This window comes from Carya illinoinensis, chromosome 13 (assembly GCF_018687715.1).
Source record: "Carya illinoinensis cultivar Pawnee chromosome 13, C.illinoinensisPawnee_v1, whole genome shotgun sequence".
Classification (NCBI taxonomy): Eukaryota; Viridiplantae; Streptophyta; class Magnoliopsida; order Fagales; family Juglandaceae; genus Carya; species Carya illinoinensis.
This window is the reverse complement of record NC_056764.1, coordinates 13,628,880-13,650,566: the sequence shown is the minus strand read 5'-3', so window position 1 is coordinate 13,650,566 and position 21,687 is coordinate 13,628,880. Positions and strand designations below refer to the sequence as shown.

The 21,687-nt window shown below is 35.0% G+C and overlaps 1 pseudogene; it reads right to left on the bottom strand.

Moving 5' to 3' along the window:
• Window positions 1-213: 213 nt before the first annotated feature.
• On the bottom strand, window positions 214-3,338 carry LOC122290968 (annotated as a pseudogene).
• Window positions 3,339-21,687: the final 18,349 nt, after the last annotated feature.

Sequence of the window (21,687 nt, the reverse complement as noted above, 5' to 3'; positions counted from 1 at the left end):
TTGTTAATTGGAACATCTTTTTTGTGAACAAAAGAGCCATTTTTATTTGCAATTAAGTAGAGTTTGATCATTTTTATCGCAGGTGTTATAAACCCGCAAAATGGGTACATATTTAACATATATATTCTATGTTGGAAAGCCAAAGAGAAAAGGAGAAAGAATAAGATACATAGACAATTTTAATGCATGAAACACCTGATCCACTGCTAATTATTATTTAATAGAAGACTCGTAACTAAAACGCACATAATGCCTAACTCAAACATGATAAGATAGATAGCAAAGAAATATATAATATTGAAATCTTGACTCAAATTATCATGCTAATTGTGGAGATGGTGCTGGTGCAGAAGAAGAAGGTGCTGGTGCTGAAGATGATGGCGCAGATGATGGTACCGGTTCAGAAAAAGAGGGCGCTGGTTCTGAAGATGATGATGCAGATGATGGTGCCGGTGCAGAAGAAGAGGGTGCTGGTGCTGAAGATGGTGGTGCAGATCCTAAAACTGGTTTTTTAGCTGGTGTGGAAATCTTGTGAGCGCAATATTTTTCCAGTTTCTGGCAGAAAAATGTGTTTGAAATGTGAAAACAAAGCTGCAGAGCAATCTTCCTTAGCTTCTTGCATGGCCTGGCAACAGTCCGACCCCACCAAAACTCTGTGCGTCCAGAAAGAGAAAAATATATCCCGACTGCATGTTTTTCCTTCGTCACGCAAAGCTGAAAAGCACTTCTTCAGTCCAGATTGCAATGCTGGGAATGCCACAGGAAGATGTAGATGATGATGATGACCAGGGAAAAACCCTGGGCTGAGGGAAACTTGGACCCTGTATCCACTTTTGGGAAGTCGCTTACGGCTTCTGCATCACTTGCTACTGCGCAAATAACAAGGAAGAAAATCGCTGCAACCACACTGTTCTTCATCATTGTGTTTAATTAGAACTGATCACTCCTGTTCTCTCCGAAATATGAATCATGAACACAACAAAATCATATGAGATTTGGCGGAATACACCTATATATATATAGAGAGAGAGAGAAAAAGAGAGAGAATTAGTTGAGATTTAATTTGTTTTGTTTATATTAACCATGATCATCTAGTGACAGTTCAAATTATGAAGATGATGATTATTTCAGAAGTTTGTAGAAGATATATGAGAGTTTTAAACAATTAATATCGTAAAATTCTCTCTGTGATGCCTATCTACGTACCTACCCTTTTCTCTCCTGGAGTTCCGTACGTACATGGAACCAGCTTCAGTATAAGTTTGTTTTTATCGTACGTACTATCTTCCTAAGATTGGCTTTTGTTTTAAAAAAAAAAAAAAATAGAAAAAAAAAAAACAGAGACTGTATGTATAATTTCTAACCAAATATATATATATTACATGACAAATGTTGTAAGGGGTGCATGCTCGTTTGGATACTAGAGTACTGTTCTGATAATATTTTATTATTATTTATTATTTTATTATTTACTTTTTACTTACTTTTTATTACTATTTAATATTTTATTATTATTTTTTCACTACTATTTACAGAATATCTGAAATTACCTCATTACCCAAACGCAATCTTGGTTTATGAGGAGCTTTTTGAATTTTAAAAAAGGGAAATGATAGTCCCACCGAGAAATATAAAAGCAAACGATTGATTTTTTTTTTTTTTTTACGTAATAATTAAAGAAGTGTTTTTTAATGAGTTTGTGATTTTTTTTTAAATGTTTAAGGGGTTTCAAAAAATATTGGCATCAGTGGGGAGCCTCTGTGTGTGTAGCAGTACCTTTAAAAAAAATATCTTTCTAAATTATATTACAAGAAATCTAGCTACTTATTTATGGTCAATTAATTATTATAAAAAATGATTATTTTTTACTAAAATGAATCTATTATAGTTACAAATAGTCATTCTCATCATAAATACTCATCCATTTTTCTTATAGATATATAAAGATATGTCGGTCTGTAAAATTTTTAATTTTTTTTTTTTTTAGAGTTCAAAAACACATGAGGATAGGAGTAGTTTGTGTTGATTAGAAGTAAGTTTGCATCATTATCCTAATTATCAGAAGTATTATCATTACAAACAATATCAAATAATCTTTTTTTATTTTTTAATGCAGGGATAGAATTTATACTTTTCTGGATATGCATTTTGCATGCATATAGGTTATCGCATGGCCGGGAAGAACATGAGTTTTCGATCAAATTTTTAGAAAAGTATTTATTTATTTATTTTGCTAAAAATTAATGTGTTTCTGATTTTTCCAACTGGCTAACATTCATTCATAAATAGCAATCGATCAATTATTGGTTAATTATTAATCATTACAAAACTAAACTATCTCATCTCATATTATAATTATTACAACTTTTTCGAATTTTCAACAAAATATAATAAACAATTTAACTTTTTCAAATCTCAAAATATAAATAATTTTAAAAAATTATATTATAATAATATTTTATTTAATTTTTAACAAAAATCTCTTTTAATCTCATTTGAATTGTGTAACTAAATGAGGCCTTAATTTACTGTAAAATTAACTATCTATAAAGTATGAAGTTAGACAATAATTCCCCACACAAGGGGGTCAGGCGTGCATGAAGCTCGATGGGTGTGTCAACAACGTTGCTATCAATAAGGTCATCTTGAGATAGAAGACCAGAGATATACTTGGATTGGATGAGGTAGAATCCATCTACTGAGGAAGTGATCTCCAAGCAGAGAAAATACCTGAGGTGACCAAGATCATTCATCTCAAATTGCAAATTGAGAAAGTTCTTAAGTTCCTGAATGTCATTAATATCATCACCAGTAAAAATCATGTCATCCACATATAGTAGTAGTAAAATGAGACATCTGTTAGAGTGACGAATGAAGAGGCCGAGTCATAGGAACTAAGGGAGTAGCCCAAGCGAGAAACCGTAGAGGTGAATTTTGCAAACTAGGTGCGAGGGGCATACTTAAGGCCATAGAGAGCATGTTGGAGGTGGTAGACCTTGGCTGGTGGATGAGAGAGACCAGGCAGAGGTTGCCTATAGATCTCTTCACACAATTCGCCTTTCAAGAAGGTATTTTTTACATCTATTTGGAAGAGCTTCCACTGGCAAGAGGCCGCAATAGCCAAGAGAGTGCAAACAGAGGAGAGATGGGCAACTGGGGCAAAAGTCTCTAGTCAATACCATATTCCTGTGTAAAAACTTTGGCAACCTCTCAATAAAACCATCTGAACGAGTTTTAATCTTATAGACCCACTTACAACCAATCATAGACTTTCCATGAAGCAAATCAACCAGATCCCATGTATGGTTCTTAGATAATGTATCAAGTTCCTTGGTCATTGCATCTTACCATAAAGGATAAGTGAAGGCCTCATGATAGGAGTGAGGCTCGTGCAAGGTAGTAAGGGAGGTGTAACAATGGAAACCATGCAAATGAGTAGGAAGAGATCTTACTCGAGAAGAATGACAAAGGAAAAGGTTGGTTGTGTGATCTGCAGGTGGGGTAGGAATAGTGACTACAGCTAGAAAGGGAGGCAACTCAAGAGATGGAGATCCAGGTCTAAGAGTGTCCAAAGAGTGTATGTAGAATGCATGGAACATTGGATACGAACATAGACGAAGAATGATTGGATTGTTCATTTGAAAAAAGTTCTAAGGCAAATGATTGAGAAATAGAGGGAAAAGTGGATATCTCAATAAATAGGTGATGTTCCCAAAACACAACATGGCGGTAAATGCGGAGGTGATAAGCAATATGATCATAACATTGATAGCCCTTCTGAGTCTCTCCATAGCCAAGAGAGCAACAATGGTGAGAACGTGACTCCAACTTTGTATGGTCATGAGATTGAAAAAGGATAAAGCGAGCAGAACCAAAGGAACAGAGGAGCTGATAGTCAGGGGGAGATCCAAACAAACGTTCATATGGAGATTGATTTGAGATGACCGGACTTAGAAGGTGGTTAATAGTATGAACTACTGTAAGGGTAGCTTCACCCAAGAATCCACTCTTTCTTTGAAGTCTTTGCTATAAAAATTCTATCTATCCAGCTTCATTAATTTAACATGATACCATGATAATTAACGTTATTTTTATAATTGACAGCTTATCAATTAGACTCTAAACATTTACCTTTTAAATCTTAAGAAAACAATACAAATAGAGAAGGAGAAAAATGGAACATATCATGAAGAGGTACTTTGCTTGAGAGTTTTCCAAGGTCTACTGAGTCATGCACAATAATTAGCTAGTGGGGTGATAATGAGAAAAAAGACTAGAAAGTGGAAACAATGGAGAAAGACCTATAGCATCATGATATCATCTTAGGCTCGGTTTGGATTGAGAGGGGCTCTCAACCCATCTCATCTCATCATTACAACTTTCACAAATTTTCATACAAAATATAATAAACAACTCAACTTTTTCAAATCCTAAAACAATAATAATATTAAAAAATAATATTCTAACAATATTTTATTCAATTTTCATCTTAACTTACTATCCAAACCTAACCTTAATCTCTAGAGGTCTTTTTTTCTTTCTTTCTTTTTTCTTTTCCAGAAAACTATAGGTTGGTTGCCTTGTGGCTTGGTGAGCCTCAATAGGAGACAATGAAGAGTAGAAACTCTATGGTATGAGTTTCTCCCATTGTCATAGTTATAAAACTTTTAGGTAGTGAGAGTAAAAAAATTGACATTTCATCTTATAATAGGATAAAAGTACAAAGTATTAGAACTCCAATAATATTAAATTATAATTTATTGTACTTAGCATTGTTAATCTTTTCTGCATAGTTCATTTTGGATTTGATTAATCTTAAATTAATCAAAAACAGAATCACATATCATAAAATGAGTACCTGATAGTCTAAAATCAGACACTATATGGATTGCTATCTAATGTTCGATCAAAAGATGGAAAAGAAGTAGTGGATGAAGTGCCAACCAAATACTTATATTATCTTTTTCCTTTTGGGGCAAGTAAAGTTTTTAGTTTTCTTTTTGGGTAAGTAAAGCTAAGAGGTTGCATTTTAAAGAAAATCTGTTGCTTTTTTTTCCTTTAACTTTCCTGAGGATTTTTTTTTTTTTTTTGTTTTGAAAATAAATTTGTTAAAGAAAGTCCAAAGTAGATTGCCGGAATGACACCACCTTTTATTTTAGCTCTATGTTGTTAGCTATTAGACACAAAATTGTTGACTACTTTGTTACTAATGTAACAAAGGTAATGATTTGTAACTGTATATGGTTTTGCAGTAACTGATCATATAGTTTTATTTGTTTGTTTCAAACCTTTGAAAAACATATCAATATTTTTCAATATAGATTTATCAATACAAGCCTTTGAACCAGAGTCTGAAAAGTTACCTTTTCTTGGAAATACTAAAACAACACCAGATTTATTGTAGCCAATTAGATCAATGTTTGATTATTTATTTTTGTGTTTGATTTTTTGTATTTGATTATTTATTTTGTTGTATTTGATTTATTTATTATACTATGTTTGGTGGTCTTTATTATTCAATAACAGATGAAATAATATTTTATGAGTTGTAATATTGGTACAACCCAAAGGGTTGGTATTTGTTGGAGGTGTGTGTACAAAAATCACCCGGTTTTGATATTTTGAAATGGTAGAGGGTTAATGCCACCAATTATCCACTCCTTGTTGAGGTAGCATGTGATGTGTTAGACACCCTCATTTCTACTGTTGCCTTGAAGTCCGCGTTCAGTACTAGAGGACACATCTTGGACCCTTTTAGGAGTTCATTGTCTTTAAAGACTATTCTCATTTGAACATAAAATTGGTTAAGGACCAAACCTATCGACATCAGAGAGTTGGAAGCATACACACAGTCGATTGACCTTGAAAGTATATTTATATATAAGTTACTTGAAACTAGAAATCTTGTTTTTGTTAGTTTATTATTTATTTGAATTTTAACAAGTTTTAAAATTTTTTTAGATGATCATTTAGCTTCATCTTCAATTGAGTCTTGAGTATCCAACTTGATTACACAAAAATACTTCTTCGAAGAGCTACCTTAAACAATAAGGTAACTGGCTCAACTTTACTGTTCAATTTACGTTCTTTGGTATTTTAAGAATGTTGTAATGGGCCATTTTCCAATGACTTATTCGAGATAGGTAGTCTCCAAGAAGTAGAGAGAGAGAGAAGAAGAAGAAGAAGGAGAGAGAGAGAGAGAGAGAGAGAGAGAGAGAGAGAGAGAGAGAGAGAGAGAGAGAGAGAGAGAGAGAGAGAGAGAGAGAGAGAGAGAGAGAGAGAGAGATAATTGTATGAATGACTTCTTTCCTTTGAGTTCTTACTTTTTATACCTTATTCAGTGTTTGCATCATTCTACATGACACCGTATCACAAAGTGAGTTACTCAAACATTGTCGCCCAACTTACTCACACGACACCGTTTCTCTACACAATCTAATTCTCACGCATTACAAGTAAAAAACCACAATGTAGAACTAAATAAGCCAAACAACATTGTAGCAAACTCCCTTTACGAATTAAACTATTTCTCTTCTTGTCATTCATAGATCTATAGCCAATGTATACGCCACATTACATACCCCTCCCCTTCAAAGCACCTTACCCACAAGGTGAGAGAACTTTTCTCTGAGCTTCCAATAAGATTCCCAAGTTGCTTCATCATGTGTAGCTCCTTCCCACTAAGTTAAAACTTCAACCAAAACCCTCTTATTGACCTTCTTGCTTCTCTTTTGTAAAATCTGCTGAGGCTCAGGCATAAACTCACCATGATCATCTACTATTGGTAAAGTAGACAATGGAGAAATGTGTTGTCCCAACTTCTTCTTTAAAGATGAGACATGAAAGACTGGATGTAACCGCAATTGAGGAGGAAGATCAAGTTTATAAGCTACTTGTCCAATCCTGCTCAATACCTAAAAGGGGCTAGAGAATCTTGGTGACAACTTCATGTTTCTTCTAACTGCTAATGAACTTTGTTTATAAGGCTAAAGCCTTAAATAGACCCAATCCCCCACCATAAACTCTTCTCTCAGTGCGATATTTATCAATTTGCAACTTCATCCTCTCTTGTGCTAACACCAAATTGTTCTTCAAAATCCCCATAATCTCCTCTCTAGTCTTGAGCAATTCCTCCCAATGTTTTGAATATCGTACCGGATGGCGTACTGGTCAAGGCACTGGAACGAAATATTTCGGTACTGGTACCGTTTCGGGATAGTCGATATATAAATAAATTATATATATAAATATATATATAAATTATATTTCAAAATAATAATCTATATATGAATAAATTATATATGAATACATATGTATATATAAATTATAAATAGTCTAATATGAATTGGGGTAAAAAAATAAGATTATAACTTAAAAAAATGAAAAAAAAAAAACATGAAGGCCGAATTACCGAAATACCGGCCGGTACAGGCCGAAATACAGGCCGGTATTTCAGCCGGTACGAAACAGGTATCTTACCTGTACCGGCCGGTATTTCAGCCGGTACGAAACAGGTACCTTACCTGTACTGGCCTGGTGACCGGTACGGAATGTACCGGCCGGTATGGTACGGTACCAAAAACATTGATTCCTCCACTACTTAGGAGACAACCTAGGAATATATGTTGCAATTTAATAGGAGGAACACCATAAACTGCTTCATATGGAGTCAACTTGGTGGAGACATGAAAGGTGGTATTATACCACCATTTTGCTAATGACAACCAATCAAACCATCTCCTTGGATTCTCACCCAAGAAACACCTCAAGAAATTCTCCAAGCATTTGTTCATTGCCTCAATTTGTTCATCAGTTTGAGGATGGTAAGCTGAGGAGTAAGACAAGTTCACACCTTGTAACTTGAAAAAATTCTCTCCAAAAAGAACTTGTGAATGTAGCCCCTCTATCCGAGACAATGCTCCTAGGCATTCCATATAACTTAAAGATGTTACTCAGAAATAATGAAGCTACTGTAGCTATAGTGACAGGGTGTTTTAAGGCTAAAAAATGTGTATACTTTGATAGCATATCAACTACCACCATAACTACAGAAAAACCCTTTGATACAGGAAGCCCTTCCACAAAATCCATTGAAACATCAGTCCATATATGTTGAGGAATAGGTAATGGTTGTAATAAGCCCGCTGAATGTACATTCTCAACCTTATTCTTTTGTACATTCTAATACAATTTTCACCTCATATTTTAAGCCAGGCTAGTAGAAATCTGTTTTGGTCATATGTAAGGACTTCTGAAATAGTGAATGACCAACTAAGGGATTGACATGAACAATATGCAAAATTTTCAGCTTCAACTCTGCACAGTTAGGGATGTACATCCTCTATTTTTTTAAACAAAATCCCTTGTTTAAGAGAAAATGTTGAGGAAGAAGAAGGATCCTGCTGTAAGGCCACCAACTGTTGCTTTGCTACTGGATCACTATCATAGGCATTTCGACTTTCTTCAAGCCATATTGGATTAGGAATAGTGATGGCATTTAAAGCTGCTGACTCCTCAACTTCATCTCTCATTGATAAGGCATTTGCTACCTTGTTATCCACCTTTTTTTTTTCTTTTTTTTTTTTTTATAATCAATACTGAACTCATACCCCAACAATTTAGAAAGTCACCTCTGCTGAGCTGATGTGCCTACTTTCTGCTCCAGTAAATACTTCAAGCTATGATGATTAGTTCCCACCAGTGTTTTTGGTACCGTACCGTACCGGCCGGTACGGCCGGTACATTCCGTACCGGTCACTAGGCCAGTACAGGTAAGGTACTTGTTTCGTACCGGCTGAAATACCGGCCGGTATTTCGGTAATTCGTCCTTCATGTTTTTTTTTTTTTTCATTTTTTTAAGTTATAATCTTATTTTTTTACCCCAATTCATATTAGACTATTTATAATTTATATATACATGTGTATTCATGTATAATTTATTCATATATAGATTATTATTTTGAAATATAATTTATATATATATTTATATATATAATTTATTTATATATCGACTATCCCGAAACGGTACACGAAACGGTACCGGTACCGAAATATTTCGTTCCAGTGCCTTGACCGGTACACCATCCGGTACGGTATTCAAAACATTGGTTCCCACTATAAAAGACCACCCAAGAAGATAAGGCCTCCATTTCTTGGCTTCAATGATTAGAGCCAAAAACTTTTTCTCATAAGTAGACAGCAACAAATTCTTACCCTTCAAAGTTTGGCTAAAAAAAGTCAAGGGCTTTTGATCTTGAATTAATATAGCACCTACACCATTTGCACAAGCATCACACTCCATGATAAACACCTTTGTAAAAGCAGGTAGTGACAACACTAGTGGGCTAGATACAGCTAACTTCAAGTGCTCAAATGCTTTTGTTGCATCCAAATTCCACACAAAAGCATCATTCTTTAACAAAGTTGTCAATGAAGCAACTATAATTCCATAGTTTCTAATAAATTTTATGTAATAGTATGTTAAATCCAAAAAACCCCTCAATCCCTTCGCATTCTTTGGTACTGGCCCATTAACCATGGCATCCAACTTCTTTGGATCTACCTTAACACAATCCTTCAAGACCAAATGCCCCAAATACCCTATTTCTTCACAAACAAAGTGACACTGCATACAACTGATTCTTCTCCAAAGTATCCAATACAATAGCTAAATGGACACAATGAAACTCCAAGTCCTTGTTGTAAACAAGAATATCATTGAAAAAATAATAACAAGCTTTTTCAAGAAAGGCCTAAACACATCATTCATGAGGTTTTGAAATGTAGAAGGTACATTTCTGAGATCAAGCTTAGAAAAGACTATTGCTCTAAACAAATCATTAGTTAATTCATCTACTATAGGGATTGGATACTTATCTTTAACTGTATATTCATTTATCACCCTGTAATTGATACACCTCCTCCACTATCTATCCCCATTTCTCACCAACAACATAGGATATGAGAAAGGTGATTGACTTGGTCTTATAACACCAGATTGTAGCAGTTCTTTAACTATCTTTTCTATCTCTGTCTTTAGATAATAAGGGTAGCGGTATGGTCTGGCACTCACAGGTACTGCCTCTTGTTTCAAGTTGATCTGATGATCATGTAATCTTTGAGGAGGTGGACCACTTGGCTCATTGAAGACCTTGTTAAACCTGTTCAACAGGTCAGAAATACCCTTAGGTCTCTTACTAGAGACCTCTTGAGACTTCAGTGTTCCAACCCAAACAGCTTAGAAATCTCTCCATTTCCAATCAAACTATTACATGTTGAAGACAGTCCTTGAAAAGAAACAAACTTCTCTTTAAATTCAAATTGCATCTGTAATTTCCCAAAACCCCAAAGGTAGGACCTGGGGACAACAACCACTACACCCCCAACACAATATCACACCCTCCTAATTGCAGTATAAAGAATCTGACACAAATGTTGTCCCTTGAATGTGAATACTCACTGCACTACACATCCCTTTACTGCTTACTGCATCACCATTAGCAATATTAACTTGCATAAGATTAGATTTCTGCAATACTAATCCAGATTTAATAGCCACTAAAGTATCCACAAAGTTGTGGATACTAGCCGTGTCAATAAGTATCACTACCATTCTTTTCTTTAGTTGCCCAACAACCCTCATAGGTCTAAGGCTCGGTGTCCCTACCGTTGCTTGAATCGAGACTAAAGCAATTTGAGCAAATTTAACCATTGCACTTTCTACCCTTTCTACAACTTGTTCCATTTCTAGCTCTGCATCACTGTTATCACCACCAATAAAATCCATGCCTTCCAGCACATATAACTTGGGTCTAACACACTTATGGCCTTGATGCCACTTTTCTTCACAGAAATAACAAAGAACGTTTTTTTTTTTCTACATTCTTGCATCTGATCTACATACACCCTTTGGTAATGCATCTTTGAAATAGGTTGTATCTTAGGAGTACCCAAGATAGAACTAGATGAACTAGGTTTATTCACAATCAACCCTAGTGTTTGATGATTACCCTCAAAAGATCCATTCTTCCAAGACCTCCTAGTACTCAATATATATTGTTCTTGGATCTTTGCCAATCCAAAAGCATCATTCAAATTGGCAGGTTTTAACATTCTAACAAGCAATCTTATTTCATATTTTAAAATACTAAGAAAACAATTCAACTTGTCTCTTTTAGAAATGCCATATTCTATTGGAAATCAATTCAAACTCAATTTTATAACCTATGACAATACTCACATGCTTCAATCTTGTTAATGCCTCCATTGGGTTATCATATGGAGATGATCCAAACCCCACTTGCACAGCTTACACGAATTCCTCCCAAGAATGAAAAACACATGCATCGCTTGCATTTTGAAACCAAATTAATGCTTCATCATCCATATGAAAAGAAGCTATGAATATCTTTTGACCTGGTAGAATCTGGTAATAGTGAAAATACTAATTAACTCTACACACCCAAGCTGAAGGATTTTGCCCATAAAATCTTGGAAAGTCTAACTTTGTGCCCTTGGGAAAGCCTTTATCAACAATTTCCCTATGATGACTTTTCCAACACCTTCAAGATTTTGAGTGCCATTTCAATTTCTGCCAAGATCTTCATTACCCATTGATGTACTATCCAAAATTCTTGAAATTTGTTGTAGCACTTCAATAGACCTTTTATCTAGATTTTCTCTATTCATTCTTGACTAATCTTATTGTTGAATCAAAATTGCAATTGTGTCTTCAATTTGTTTTTGCTACCTTTCCTGATGTTGCCTCAAATGCATCATCGCCTCATTCAATTGAGCAAAAGAACGAGTCACTTCTGCCATGACTATTGATACCAATTGTAATGGGCCCTTTACCAGTGACTTATTCAAGATAGTCAGTCTCCAAGAAGAGAGAGAGAGAGAGAGAGAGAGAGAGAGAGAGAGAGAGAGAGAGAGAGAGAGAGAGAGAGAGAGAGAGAGAGAGAGAGAGAGAGAGACGTAATTGTATGAATGACTTCTGAATGAGTCTTTTCTCTGAGTTCTTACTTTTTATACCTTCTTCAATTTCTACATTATTCTACACGACACCGTATTACAAAGTGAATTATTCAAACAACGTCGCCCAACGTACTCACACAACACCATTTCTCTACACAATCTAATTCTCATGCATTACAAGTAAAAAAAGATAGTGTAGAACTAAATGAGCCAAACAACATTGTAGCAAACTCCCTTAACAAATTAAACTGTTTCTCTTCCTATCATTGACAGATCCACAGCCAATGCATACGCCACATTACAAATGTTTATCACTTATGCTATTCACTTAATTTCTCTTTTCAAGATTTTGAGTTTTCTAAGTTGAATGAAGTTCTATAATACTACCCTTAGGGTTATCATGAAATTCTACACTTATATCAACATTGGGTTCTAATTTTATGTAATTTCAAATAGAGTTACACTATTTCATTTGTATTTTTTTCTCATAAAGTTACCATTTATCCTATTGCTTTTATTATATGCTTATTAATGTATAAGAATTTTTGCAAGTCAAAGGGCTTTCAAAAGAAGAGCTTGAGGCTCAAACTGATTTCGTATAACACTTTATCTTCCAAGCTTCAGGGAATTGATGCATCCTATATGTTTGGACCATATCTTATAAGGTTACCTACACCCAAATGACTCAAATAACTTTTCCCTTGATTTGATACTCTAAATAATGTTGAGATTCTTTGCTTTTCATGCTTGTGTCTTGTTATTTTATGTTTAATATGGGTTTTAATGGCATATTTGAGAGAGGATGGACAGTTTCAATTGAATTATCCTAGGGCATGTACAATTTCTACTAAACAGGTTAGCTATTCACTCTGCAACTTTTGTTTTTTTTTTTTTTTTAAGATTTTGTTGTTTATTCATATGTTACTTATGCTATTTCATCTCCAAATTCAAAGTCTTTCTGATGTTTATGTACCCTTATGTTTATGCTAAAACAAACATAGTCAAAAGATAAATGCAGTTAATCTAAAAAGGCAAATTGGAGGAATAGCCTATATAAAAGGCAGCGCAAAGACAATATATATGAGATTTGAGGTCAAACTTGTTGTGATGACTATTCCCTATTGGGTTACATACTCTTTTCTTGATAATTGAATGCTTTTCTAGGTCATAAAAAACATGTTTTCTTAGTTGTACGTAAGGCATTCTTCCAAGAACTGTCAGATGAAAGTTTAGTGATGAAACATGCAAATCAGGGTGGCAACTCCAATGTGTCTCAGTCTAGTAATTCTGTAATGGATAAAGAAGCAGAGATTGGAATAGTCAATGACCTCTATGGTGAACTGGAGAAGAAGATAAGTTTATATTTGTGCAAGGAAGTCCATTCATAATTTTATATGTTACTTTATCTTGATTGCATCATCCATCCTTGGATTTGTAGCTTGAAGATATTTAGCAATTGGCCCTTAATCCAAAGTCAATTTTGGATGAAATTCTAGGGTTTGCATATATTAAGTCAAGTGGAAGTGAAAAAACTGCATCTCCAGCAATGTCGAGCTCCAAGTGCACAGATGGGTACTGCTAATAGCAAGGGAGATTTTGACTCGATCACAGCAGAATCAAGTCCAATGAAGAAACTTGCATTGGATTCATTAGATAATTAAAAGTGATGGAAAAATCTCTTTTCTCACTTGAAACTGGTATTTGATGTGAGATTAACTCTTTTCTTTAGGAAATATGTTAAATGTAGCAACCTCTTGTAGCTTTAATATATATATATATTATAGTATTCAGATATGGTTTGTGTTCTTGCCTTAATGATTTCTCATAGCTTGGATGGTTTGTGTTCTTGCCTATTTGTTGCCTATCCACTAGTATTAATGATTTGATCAGCCAAGGGAACCTCTTTCACTAGTATTATTTATGTCATGTCCCGTTTTAGCTTCGAAGTTTGTAGTTTTTATTAGTGATATAATTATTCTTTATAAGTTTTCTTTTGAATGGACATGCAGGTGTGCTACGAGAAATTGCTATAGCTTACAAAAAAACCATAAATTTGTAATTTTCATTGGTCTTGTAGTAAATACCAAATAATGTAATATGTAGTGAATTATATTATGTGTTGCATGCATTTTACATGATGAATATTGAATTTTTTTTTTTGATGCATTTAATTAAAAAGGTAATTAGTTGTTTCTAACTTTAGTTATTTTTTACATAAAATTCAGTTTCCATTTTGATATATTTTTATTACTATGGACAATGTTCAAGATGACTTCTTGAAAATCATTTAATAAAATATAGGCTTTATATATATATATATATATCTATATATACATATATATAATTAGTTTTTCTACATTTTTTCTTGAAAAAATTAAATATAGTCTTTTAGATTAAAAAAATAAAAATAAAAATAAATTCTTGAAAAAAATTTAATAATATATAGTCTTTTGTTAAATTTTTTAAAAAACAGATAATGCCTAGAACCTGGATTTTTGGGTTTCAAAAACCTGGATTCATCTAGATTCCAGCCTGGATATGTAACCAAGATGTTTGGGCCGAGTTCCAGCCTGTGTTTGAAACTCGGGTTTCAGTCCGAGTATGCCCAGGTACCCAATACGAGTCGAGTTTGAGCTTTTCATCAAGTTGGATTTTATAATTATGAACTTAAGTGAGTTCGAACTTGTTCACAATTTACTTCATTTAAATATAATGGATTATTTATATTTTATTTTATAACTTGATCTACAATTTTGACAAACAATTTTCAACCTTTTGCTGAAAAATATTTATAAAGTTTATATATACATATATTGTTGATAGATTCATAAGAATTTCTAATCTTTTTTAATATTTTTAATGTTCTCATTGTAAATATAGAACTAATATTATAAAAATAATATATACAAAATTATTCGAATTTATACTCGATTATAATTTACTTTTTTTTTTTTGAGGAAAAATATGAACTTATTCATGATCAACCCACCAAAGAATAAATGCAAGGAGGTACTACCTCCAGTTCCATACACTCCTCTGAAATGAGTAAAGCATCATTGGCTAAAACATGAGCTACCATATTTAACTTCCTAGGAACATATTTGATAGACCAACTCTGCACACCTTGCAACAGGTCCTTCACATATCTGATAATCAAGCCTTCATTTGACCACTTGTCCACATTGGTTTTAGTGTCATTAACAACTGAAAGTGTATCACCCTCCAGTATCACCTATTGTAAACCAAGTTCCTTACATAGCAAAACAACTTTGAGTAGTGCCATACATTCACCCAACTTTGCATTTAGAAATGACACCCTTGAGGACATGAGAGTAGCAACCACATGGCCCTCATAATCTCTTACTATCACCCCTATACCTACCAGACAGTTGACACAATCGATGACAGCGTCCCAATTGAGCTTAAAGGTATGAAGAAGAGGACATTCCCAAGGTTGAGCTAAATCTGCAATAGCAGTTGTTTTGTTTTGAGGCTCTTGTCTTGCAATTGAAAATTCCTCCACTATGTATCAAGACTGATAAGCTAGTTCTATAGGCGAGTTAAACTTCCCCTCAAACACAAAACAATTCCTCCTCTTCCAGATTAGATGAGATATTACTGCAACTTCAACTAAATCTTCATCTGTCAAATAGGTAAAGAACTAATCAAGCAAATTATGGAAAGAAGCTACCTCCACCCAACTCTTCTGTAGCTTCCTATAACTTGGAACCCCACACATCCTGAGCTGCTTGACAACTCCATAGGGCATGAATAGCAGATTTTGAGTCACTCAAACAAATAGGACAGTTTGGAGAGTCCACCACCTTTCTTTTAAATAGATTAAGCTTGGCAGGCAATGACTCCAAACTTGCTCTCCACATGAAATTTTTAACTGCATTAGTGACATCTAACTTCCAAATTTTTAGCCAAATACCAGAGTCAGAACTAGATTTAGATGATTGCTCCTTCTTCCTTTCCACTAACTCACATTGTAAGTGATATGCACCCTTGATTGAAAATTTTTCATCTGCAATACATCTCCAAGCCAACCTATCTTGATTATTACATGCACTAACAGGTATTTTTGAGATGGTGTTAGCCTCGAGATCAGAAAACAAATCTCTCAACAATGTTAGATTCCAAGACCTTGTATTTGGATCAATAAGCTCCTTGACCTTTGCTTCTCCATCTAGCATGTTGACTTAGGACTGAATATTGAAAGAAGTTGGTATTGGAACCCACTTGTCCTTCCATATCTTGGCATCTTCTCCATTCCCTATGTTCCATATAAACCCCTTATTTAACAAAGACTTTGCTGCTACTATGCTCTTCCAGATGAAGGAGCCATGCTTTCCATCTTTAGAGCTTAGAAAATCAGTTGTTGGAAAATACTTTGATTTGAGAACCTGAGTAGCAAGAGAATTTGGTTTTTGAACTAGTCTCTAACATTGCTTAGCTAATAAAGCTAAGTTGAAATTCTCAAGCTCTTGGAATCTCAACCCACCTATCTTTTTTGACTTTCCAAGCTGTTGCCAACAAAGCCAATGTATCTTAGTTTTTTTTGCTCCTTGTCCCCATTAAAACTTTTTCTTGATACCATTGATCTCCTTTAGAATTAGCTTAGAAATATTGAATAAACCCATGTTGTAAGTAGGTATAGACTGGATTACTGCTTTGAGAAGAATCTCCTTACTAGCTTGGGATAGAAATTTGTGCTTCCAGTTGCTTATTGTCTCCCTTACTTTGTCAAGGATTGGATTGAGTGCTTTAGACCTGTTTCTACCAACATAAGAAGGCAATCCTAGATATTTTTCCTAGGATATAGCAGATCTAACCCCTGCAATGGCTAATATAATATCTTTTGCTTCCTGTCTTGTATTTCTGCTGAAGAGAATACTTGTCTTTTCCAAATTGAGTCTTTATCCTGAGGCAGCCTCATAAGATTTTAATTAGTGAAATAGATTACTCCATTCAATTGAGTTGGCCTTGTAGAAAATTAGGCTATCATCTGCAAAAAAAAAAAAAAAGATGGTTAATAGATAAAGCTCCTTTTGCAATTGGAATTCCTGAGATCTACTTCTTCTCCTTTACAGAATTCAATAATGAACTTAGAACCTTAGAGCAAAGTATAAATAGATAAGGGGAAAGAGGATCCCATTTCTAATTCCTCTTGATGGTCTAAACTTCTTTTGTAGAATACCATTTATGAGGATAGAATAATTAACTGTGCTCACACACTGCATAATCAGAGTAATCCACTTCCTATCAAACCCCAATCTCACCATTATTGCTTCCAAGAAAGGTCATTCTACCTTATCATAGGCCTTACTCATATATATTTTAAGAGCGATATAACCTCCCTTTCTACTTTTCAATCATGTTTACATGGTATGCAAAGCTTCATAGGCAACTATAATGTTATCTGAAATGAGCCTGCCTGGGATGAAGGCACTTTGAGTTGGGGCAATCAGATCTGTTAATATGAGCTTTAATCTATTAGCTAACACTTTTTCTAATATTTTATAGAATACATACATTACAAAGACTAATTGGTCTATACTCAGGAACCAATTTAGGCTTTTTCTTCTTGGGATCAAAGTAATAAAAGTATCATTTAGTTCCTCAAAACCACTGCAAGTATTCAAAATTTCTCGAATTGCTTTAGTGACTCCTTCCCCAATTGTAGTCCAATGATCTTGGTAAAACCTAGTTGGAAAACCATCTGGCCCAGGAGAACTTAAGAAATTCATTTCAAATACAACAACTTTAATCTTCTCATTAGTAAATTCCCTAGGTAAAGATCTATTCACATTCTCAATAACTTTTCCATCAAGTTGTTCTATATTGGTAAAGATCTGCTATATCAATAGGTTGAGAAGTAGAGAACAAATCTTGATAATATTGTTGGAAAAGAATACTAACCTCTTCTTGATCTTTTTCCTAGCCCCCTTCTCCATCAGATATAGATGAAATAGTGTTGGTTTGCTTCCTCTGGTTTGCACAAAGATGAAAAAATATTGTGTTTCTATCACTCTTTCTCAGCCACTTCATTTTTGCTCTTTGGTGCCATTTGAGGTCCACATCTTCCAAGAAATCATCCACTTCCTCTTGTAAGTCCCTTATAGTTTCATTAAAGTCACCTTGGTTCAGCCTTTGTAATTCTTTAACCATTTCTCTTTTTTGTTCAATAGTCCTTTTCCTGTTATTATAAAAACCCTTACTCCACCTGATAAGCTGAGTCTTGCATCTGTCCAACCCTTTCTTAATTAGCTCCTTATCGACTTTGCCAAACACACTATCATTCCAAACCTCTTTAACAACCTCATATTAGTCCTCTTGTCTCGACCATTTAGCTTCATATCTAAATAATCTGTTTCTCTTGATAACGAGTCTATTATTCATATAACAGGAAATATATAATGGACTATGATCAGAGTATAAAACAGAAAGAATATGGATATCTGAATTATCAAAATTCAAAATCCACGCCCTATTCCCAACTGCTATCCAATCTTTCTCTTGTGAAATCCCTCCCATTTCTTTTATTGCTCCATGTAAATTTTGAATCCATGAAACCTAGATCACATAAACCACAATCTTCCAGTGCTTCTCTAAACTGTTCCATTTGTTTGTAAGGCCTACTAGCTGCTATTGACTTCTCATCTTGAGCAATTATTTCATTAAAATCTCCCATGCATAGCCAAGGAACATCCATAGAATGTTTTAATTGTCTTAGTATGCCCCAACTGTCCACTCTCCTCGCTGCATTTGGATTCCCATAAAAACTAGACACCAACAACATTTGGTTTGAATAAGAATCTGTAAGAATTAATGAAATGTGGCCTTGTGAATAAGAAGCCAACTCAGCCTGACTGTCATTCTTCCATAGCATAGCAATACCATCACTCCTGCCTATACAATCAACCACAAAGTTGCAGTCAAACTTTATTTTGTTTCTAATCCTTTCCACCATCTCTCTTCTGCACGTAATCTCCATGAGGAAGACTATATTTGAGCTCTTTTCTTTCACTAACAAGTGAAGTTCATGAACTGTACAAGGGTTCACAAGTCCTCTATAGTTTCAACTAAGTAGATTTATTGGAGCTGGCAAGGCTGATTAGCAACCTCTGCCAATAAAATTTGATTGCTCACATCGGTGAGCAGATGTTTCTTAGTTTTTTTCCACCACTATCCTTCACTACCACCCTTTCCAGACTTCTCTTCTTCTGAACACCATCTGCATTTTGATCCATAACCATGTCATCCCTTTTAGTTGAACTACCCTCCTTGCTCTTCTCTTCCAACTTGTATGAGTTTTTTGTGTAACTACCCTCCTAGCAGTTAAGGTAGTTATTTAAGATAAAGGAATTACTTATGAATCCTTCTCAGCAGCCTTATCAGAAATGTCATCTATAACAAAATTATTATTAGTTATTAGACCTCCTATTCCCTAGGGTCCATCCCAACCCCCAACTTCCTCTCTTGCCTTTGTTAAGAGACTAGATGAGAAATTATTCTGATTCAAACCATCTCCAGACTTAAGATCTCCTACTCTCTCGGGAACCACCCTTACCTTCTCCTTGGATAAGGACTCTTTTTGAAAATAGTCCTTATCCAAATTAGTTGTAACAGAAGATAATCCTGCCCTCGGGGAACTAAGATCCTTCTCATTTAAATTGAAAACAACTCCCCTCATCTTATCACTTACTAAATACTCGGGATTTTGCACAACAGCTTCAGAGTCTCCACAAGTTCTAGAACTCATACCTTCACTCTCACCATTGTTCTCCATCGCAGCAGAACCTCCCTTCTTGGCATCTCCAGTCCATTTCTGGTATTTGACATAATCAGACTTCCTGTGAGCAATATTGGCTCTAAGCCAGGGACCATATTGACTTAACATATCATCTGCATTCATTCTCTGATCACCCACCTTAAAACATTTTTGATTAAAATGCTTAATCAATCCATATTGGAAACAAAAAATAGGTAATCTTTCATACTTGAACTTAAGCCAAAACCTTTTGTTTCCAATGTCGAGAAATCTACCTCTAGCCAATGGCCTTGATATGTCAACTAAAACCTGTACTCATAAATACTTACCCCATCTTGTGCCTTCCTCATCAGTACCCACCATCAAGACTCGACCAATGGTGGACCCCAAATTCATACCAATATGCCTATTCATCTGAGGAAAAGGCATGTCATGGAATTGAATCTGCAACGGCTCATGAGAAAATTGTATATCACCAAGTGCATTAATACCATCACATTAAGCCAGACTAACCAGGAACTTATCAAAAGTCCATGGTCTGCCCATTAAGATCATTTTCTTATCATTCTCCTATTTAAACTCAATTAAATACTTGTTCCACCCTACTTCTTTAAACCCCGTCCTCCCTTCCATCTGCCAAATCTTCATCATGGTTGACTTGAAAGCACCTCTATTCACTTCTCTATTGGAGACAATGAAGGCAACCAAGCATCTCTTACTTTTCTTAGCAAACATCTTGCTTTCTTTAGCCCCTCACATATCATCCTCATGAAAATCAACCTCCTGCTTCTCTTCATCAATCAACTTTAGCCCCTCACATAATCTAGTAATCTCACTCTCCATGATCACACACACTCTTCAGACTAAAAGTCTAAGAGACTGGCCTCTATGTTCTAAATTTCTTAATTACTAATCAAATATCTAGCAACATACTCAATCCAATGTAGTGAATCCAATGAGAAATTAGTATTTTAATATTTGGTGAATCAACTGTAGTCTTCCATCTTTAACTAACTGTTGTAGTAAAAATCTAAATTATTTTAGATATATCAAATTCAATATGGGATGTTTTTTACACGAGTAAAGCTACAGAGAAGCCACTGTAGCAGTGCATTGTGTGCACTGCTACAGTGGCTTCTCTTGGTTTTTAATTTTTTTTTTTCATTTTGACCAGAATGGTGCTTTTAGAAGTAATTTGAAATATAGTTTGATCGATTTCATCCCCATTTGAAATGAACCCACGAAGCACCCTCTCCCGAGACAGCAACCCGCGTAGTGGTTGATCTACCCAGCTCCTCCAGCGACGGCGTCTCTGTCATCAGCCACTTTCTCGTGTGTCGGTCCGTCATCTTCCCAGTGCCGCCGCTCCCCACGAGTTCGACGTCCCCTGAAACGAGGTCAACATCCCTTGAAACTCCGTTGTTCCTCAGCACGAACACGCATCTACCCTTCCTCTTCCAAGCGCCACCTCGCGACGGTGAGGCTTTGTTCAGTGCCACCTTGCGAATCTCCTACAGTAGTGCTTCCACTCCCCTTGAAACGATTGTGAACGGAGCAAAGAAAAAACAGTTCGTAAAGCTCTGTTTCGGGTAAATGCACTGAGAAGCTTAGGTAAATATTTTACCATTTTCGTACGTGTTGTAACATTATGTTCTTCAGCTTTACATCAAGATTCGATTTTTCTGTTTTTCGAGATGGTATGGTAGCTTAGGGCATAGAGAAAAACCTCAGCTTTTGGTTGGCTTCCGTTAGTTTTGAACTGGTTTGGAAAAATGAGAAAAAATTGTCAGCTTTTACGTGTATTCTGCTAGGTTTGAATGGTTGTGGATTGTGGCATAAAAATCTTAGCTTTTGCTCGGCTTCTCTATGTTTGGAATATGGTGGAATGAAATAGTTGTTATGGTACTTCTCAAATTAATCAGGGTTGATATGGTACA